Source organism: Dermacentor andersoni, chromosome 1 (genome assembly GCF_023375885.2).
Source record: "Dermacentor andersoni chromosome 1, qqDerAnde1_hic_scaffold, whole genome shotgun sequence".
NCBI classification, from domain to species: domain Eukaryota; kingdom Metazoa; phylum Arthropoda; class Arachnida; order Ixodida; family Ixodidae; genus Dermacentor; species Dermacentor andersoni.
In genome coordinates, this window is record NC_092814.1 from 399,848,216 (window position 1) to 399,855,020 (window position 6,805).

Genomic DNA, 6,805 nt, shown 5'->3' on the forward strand with positions numbered 1-6,805 from the left:
ATTATGAGGCACGCCGTAGTGGAGGACTCCGGAAATTTCGACCACCTGGGGTTCTTTAACGTGCACCTAAATCTAAGTACACGGGTGTTTTCGCATTTCGCCCCCATCAAAATGCGGCCGCCGTGGTCGGGATTCGATCCCGCGACCTCGTGCTCAGCAGCCTAGGTGTTCGTTTTGCTCGCGCTGGACGGTTCTGGCTACCCGGGTGCTGCCAGAACCTGCCAGGACGATTTTGGCCTGGCTGCTCTCCGGAAGTTCTCTGGCTTGCAGACGACTAAAAGAGGCGATGGGCGCTCGCCGCCATCTTTACGGGTTGCAACGCGGGCGCTTGAGGACTTAAATTTACCTCGCTCAGCCAACTGTGTACGGTCGTCTTCGCATTTCCTTACTTCTAGCGTTATCTTTTTTAGGTGTTTACGCTCCGTTTCGAATTGCGAAGCGGTGTGATACGAGCAGAGGTGAACCGTTTGAAGCTTTCGTGTGTGTATGTGTGTGTGTCCCCTAAGGCTTCTTCGCGGCGGTGATCAGCGCGCTGCGCTCTCATGTGTGCATGTTATCTGCATCGTGTTCCACGCAAGTTGTAGACGCTCATTCCCACATTGCGGTACATTTTGGGTTCATCTTTCTCTGGTGGCGTTCCTTTTCACATATCTCCCTTTTCTGCAGTTAGCGAATGCTTTGCAGCTATAGCCTGTGTTCGCTCCGTCTCTCCGTCGTATGCTTAGGTGGCAGCTCGAAAGCGTTATGGGTTCGACTGCAGGCCGTTGATGTAAGAATGGACTCATTGCACTCGGTACATTAGACACACGGACATTGGCTTATTGCTGTCATGATCGCGATCAATGTGTGAAACGTTTCGCTGGTCACAGGCGACGTGCATTTTCATGCGCCAGCCGCGACCCCAGCTTCTTAGGGTCAAAATGAGAAGCACAATCAGCCACAACAAACTTTCTGAAATCGAAGCCCAAGCAGGTCGGCACGAAATTTTATGCGTGTGAGACCTACCCGATAACCTGCTTTTTCATGTCTTGTGCTGACACAACGCCAACTCATCAATACCGCCGGTGGGCGACGTGATCGCTGCGAGCAGGGATCCTCGAGCTATCGCCTTCGAGTATACAATCACTTACGCGCGATTTCGCGTCTTATCATCCGCCGCGTCGGAGGCCATCTGTTGCGCTGCGCAAGATAACGTTGGCCCAGTGCGCGTTCTGCCCCGAGTCGCGCGAAAGTGATCATATCGTTGATTGCGACTGTATATTTTCAAGCTGGCAACGTATAAATCTGCCGACTATGCCGAGCGATTTCATGCTGGTAGCATGTTTACATTTGGCCAGCTGTCCCGGCGTTCCATTTTGCAAACTTCAGGCAGGTTCGGGTTCTCTTGGGATCCCAGCCCACGTGACTTCCTATCAGAACCGGAACTAGCTGGCTGCGAGCGGGCTGCCAGGGGCGCTATTCTGGGGCCGAATCTTATAACGGTTCGGTTGGGGAACCGTTCCTTTGGCCTCACCTGATTGGCCGAAATTTTGATACGTCACAGGTCGTCAGAGGCAGCGGGGCGGTATAGCAATTTTTGAATACGTCACGCATGTGTCAATCATCTTCAAAGCGAACCGGTCGTAGGAACCGGCGAAGGGGTAGTCCGCTTTGGGTTCCGTTGCTGTGGCTTGGCTTTGGCTTGTGACTCTGGCCGCGCGCGCCGGTCGCGCGACCCCGGAGACACGCGGGCGTCGCGCGCGCGTGCGTTGGTTGCTTCGGAGGCTATTACTTGCCTTCGTCGTCTGCTTGGCGTTCCTCTTTCGGTGTCGACCACGGCTGGAAGCGCGATACGCGTTCGAAGAAGTGACGGATAATGAGTTGCACTGCCCTTACTGGCTTTCTAAGTAAGCCTTTTGCAGGCTACGCTATCAAATGGAGGGGACTTGGGTGCAAGCGTACGAGTGGCCATTCCACGCAGAGGAAGGAATATTGCGCGCTGCGGTTCATCGCCACCGGCCTGCAGCTCCCAGAGGTCGGTCGGACGTGAATCATTCATCGGAATGACCTAGATCTCTGCTGCCGACACTGTCCACAAAGTTGCTCTCGCAATTACTGTGTAGGCCGGTTGAAGGGCTGGGTCAGCTTTCCCGTGACCTCAGCTTCAAAGCCAATGCCAAGGAGATATTTGCATGGTGAGATCGAATTCTCAGTGCTATCGCCAGCGTGAATAGCTCGCAGATCGCCGTTCAGCAGTCAGAAGGGTTCAACCTAGGCTGTTTCAGTACTTCCTTCGTTCGGCTGATAAAACTATACAGTCAGGACGGGAAGATATTGTGGAGATCTCTTATTAGGCCGCCTTCTTTTTCTCTGGTTCGGGAGTGCCACACTTTGTTACTCAGTTTTACGGCACAGCGCGCACCGTCAGCACCACACTCTTCGATTTGACTTCGCGCAGGCAATGTAGGGCCCGTGTATCGTAATGTTCGATTTCAAGTTCCATTGCTTTTATCACGTGACGCGCCGTAGGGCTTATCGCAGGGACAGCGGCAGCGCGGCGGCGAGCGAGTCATGTCCGAGCCGATGACGAAGGGCGAAAAAAGATGGAAAATTGATATAGTCGGCTAGTAAAGGTGTCCCTAAGAACCAGTTCACGGTTTTGTCGCGCTCGCTACTTGAGAAGTGCCGGCAGTGCGTTCCTGTTGCGTGCATCGTGCGAGCTCCTGGTAGCAGACGACATAGCTTTAACTCATTTACGCTTGCGATACCACCTGTGGGCTGAGAATAAAAAAAATGACATTAATAAATTACTTCTGCATTGCGTAAACGCCCGGCACCACACGTTTATACTTCAGAACTTGGCGTATAATATTTAAATTATATTTTACATTTATTTAGCAAACAGAAACATTCTGCAATTCCTCGATTAGCTCGTCATATAATGACGTACACTTCAGAGGTGGCACCCTCTCATCTATTATTGGTCGCGTCCTCCCCTTCTTCCACCGCCGGCTTGGGAGTGGCACATCTAGTGACGTAAGCGGCGAAGCGAACGGTTCGTATTCCGAACCGTTATAAGATTCGGCCCCTGGACACGCATGGCGGCTGCACGGCCGCCATTATCCGCCATGTTTACTCTCTGATTGGCTGTCGAGAGGTCACGTGTTTTGAAATTTGTGCCGGGAAGCGGAAGTATTGCAAAATGCAATTTTGCGTTTTCATCAAGATGACGAAACGTGATGTGGAGCTGCAAATTTTATGGACTAATACATTTTTTTGGTACTTGGCAGCTATATTGCGATGTTAGCGCTACAAAAAGAATGTGAACGGTAGCGTGCAGAAGCCAGTGCAATGCATCTGCAATTGCCCGAATATGTGGTGGCGATCCAAGATATGCGCCATGCCAGCTTGCTGATTGGCTGAAGGAATATCTCGTGAGGAGCGTCACAGGAAGGGCTGTTTCGTAAACGTCATTTTGACGATGCGTGACGTTGCGCTGGGCCGCTATTGCTGAGATTTTCCGCCATAATTTTTGCTGCGACGAGCCGCGCGAATTATGCTAATGAGAAACCATATTCAATGGCAGCCGAGAGGAATGCGTATCGCCACATTTTCCCCGTCGTTTGCCACCACGAAAATCTTTTGTTCATAACGCGTGCTCATAGTATTTGCATCGCTCTCGGGTGGTGTTGGCATTTGGGTTTGGGGCCATCATTTTTTAAAAGAACGCGTTTATACGAAATAGTATTGGTTGAACATAGCAAACTTTCGGCAATGTTGTCCACTTTTCACTGCTGCATTTGTATTGTAATCAAGATTAATGCCTTTTCGCACAATCAAAAGTTATGACAACGGCCTCTTTCTAATTTATAAAAAGAAATGTACGCAAGACGGCGCCTTGAAGTTTCCTCTCGCGGTGCGAGTAACCAGCGAAATGAACAAGAGATGGCAGCGCCGGCGCTTGCGTCACGCTAGTGGATATCTCTGGCGCGCGCAACGCTATCGGTTTTACTCGACCGTTCCTCAGCCAGCCGAGTCGGGCTGAGTCACTTGCGTTTCACGAGATAGTGATAACGTGGCCTAGAACGTGCGCGCATCACCACTGGTAGGTCGCGTATGTTGTCTCAAGCAAGAAAACAAGCGCGTTGGCGCCAACATGCGATGACTCATTCCATTTTCCGAGGACACGCATTCTAGCTATTGAAGCAGACGACGGAAGCGAGAAGTGTTTTCGACGGAATAATCATACGCTTTGAGATAGCTGCTTTATTTTTACTGCGGAGGAAAACTGTTTTGCTTTACTGATAACGCTACATTCAGTGCCTTCATTTCAGTTTTATAGGCGAAACGTCAAGTTGGCGTCACGTTACGTAAGCAAAACGGGGCCACCAGCGCCATTTTGTTTGTGTCGCGCCTACGTCACGCACCGAAGAAAATGGCGGAATGTCCAGAATAGCGCCCCAGAACTCCGAAAATCGAAGAGGCCCAATATTCGACACTCGGCAAAAACTGGCAACAGGAAACACGTCACGCCTAGTGTAAACTCCATCCGTTAGTTGACGGCGAGAATCAGAAAGAAAGTATGTGAAATTACCTTCCAGACAACGTTAAATTTTTTTTTATTCTTTCCTACTAAAACTAGAAACGTTTTGCGTGTAAATGAACTTATACTTTCCGCCTTTTCTTTCGTTGCCCAGCAACAAGCTAGCGGCACGCCAGACGCGCGTGCATAAGTCATGCGCCAGACATGCCACAGGAGCGAGCGAGGCCGGCTGCGCATGTGAAGCTCGCGTGCTCGGCGACCCGTCTGTTTTGGACGTAGCCCGTTTGTTTGGGCTCCCGTCGTTCTCTTGTGTTCCGTCTGCATTTCTACACGATAGCGCTGAACTACTGGAATACAGCAAGGTGAGGACTCTTTTTTTGGCAGTCTGCGACGTACTTCAAGCACATTTAGGCTTACTGCACAAAACAACCTATATATAGTGACGCAGTTATCGAAAAACAGCTACGCCGTCCAGGCTTAGTTAATTTCAGTAAATTACTCGTACTGGGAGATGTTTGCGACACTTGCTATGAGCCAAAGCATTATTATAACTTATTTCGGAAGCTCTTGGGCACGCTCGCCGCACCTGGCTTCGTGACGAAAAGCAGCTCGGCCGTGTGACGCAGTTTCGCGTGTAGTGAATCTTCCCGGGACAAGTTTAGGCGCTTTCTCGGACCCCAGACATTATTGTAACTAATTTCGTTACTGTTTGGGGTACCTTCAAGAACAGTGGCGGCGCTCAGCGTAGCGGCACCGTTAGCAAAAAGCAGCTCGGCTGTGTGTCGCAGTTTCGCGCGTACTGAATCTTACTGGGAGACGTTCGTGAGGCATTCTCTGACCCCAAAAATTATTGTAATTAATTTCGTAACATCTTGGGAAACTTTTGAGGCATGCTCGCCGCACCTGGGGTTCTGAAGCTGTTAGCAAAAGTAAGCCGGCCGTGGTGAGTTAGTTTTGCGTGTACTAAATATTAGTGATGGGACAAGTTTGTGACGCTTTTTATGGCTCTGCAACAACATATACCTTATTTCGGTACTCACGCTTTCGAAAACGCGGCGAGCCATTGCCGAGGGTGATAACATGGGAGTGTGTTGCTTGCGCCGGCAGGAGGCGTAAGAGATAACGCCGAGGAGCTCAAGAACTTGACATTTGTCTTCTCAGCAACTGGAAATCGGGCTTTGCACCCACGAGTCTGTCTTGAGTGCGACTAGAAGGCATTCTGCGAGAGTGTAACATGGTCTCGCTGAGAGCCGGTGTTGTAGCCACTTCTTTGTACTTGGCGTATACCATCGCGTCGATTGAGACCAAGTTGTTTTGGAAAAGTGCAGTCACCCATGTATTTGTGCTCTTAAAGCGAAGGAAAAAAATGGCCGGGAAGGGAGGGATGCTTGAAATGAGATTCTTTTTTTTTAATATTTGATGGCATTGTTTAGGAGGAGTCTATTTGCAACGAAATGAATGTAAAAGTGAATTTATCTGTAATGCCACCATTCACCACTACCGCACGTTTCGCCTTTACACGAAATATTCCTGTTAGGCCAACGTAACAAAATGATACATGCTTGTAATTGACTTTTTTTTTTCAGCTGACGGCATCCGGTGGAACTTCGTACGGCAACGACTGCTGCTGACCTGGTTGCAGAACTTTGGATGAATGCACAAGAAGCACGGAACAAGCATTTGTGTACAGCCAAATAAACATTTCATCATTTCAGAAGACGTCTTGCGTATTCTTTATGAAATATCAGGTGACACAGATTCGGTGGAGGCTTGTAAAGATCTTTCGCAATCATTTTTACTAAATAATAAAACGATTCCGCGCCAAGGCCGCTTGTGCTACAGCAGTAGAAGGGGAAAAAAATGCCGCGCGGATCAGCGGCGTGGTGTGTACCAACTAGCGTTCAAAACGCGCGCGCCCAAAACCGAAACCGGAAGGTGTTAATACCATCCGCTTGGTGCGCTACAGTCAACTCGGCCGCTGGGCTCTATAGACATTTCCAACGATAACCTCAAACCAGCGACTCGGGAGCCGGCACTTGTCTCCTGGCAACGAGAGTAGTAGGCCTCTAGGCTGTTGCACGGGCGAATTACTTGGTTAGGTGCTGTATAGCGTGTGCGATACGGCCGCTGTATTGGGCTTATTAGTGAATTTTGGAATGTCGTTTAAGAACAGTTTTTCAACAGGGCATCACTGCGCTGTTTCCGGTTGTAGCAACAATCAAAAGAAGAGGAATGCTGCAAGAAAACAGCTGTGCGACAAGCACAACGTGGTGCAGGAGGAGT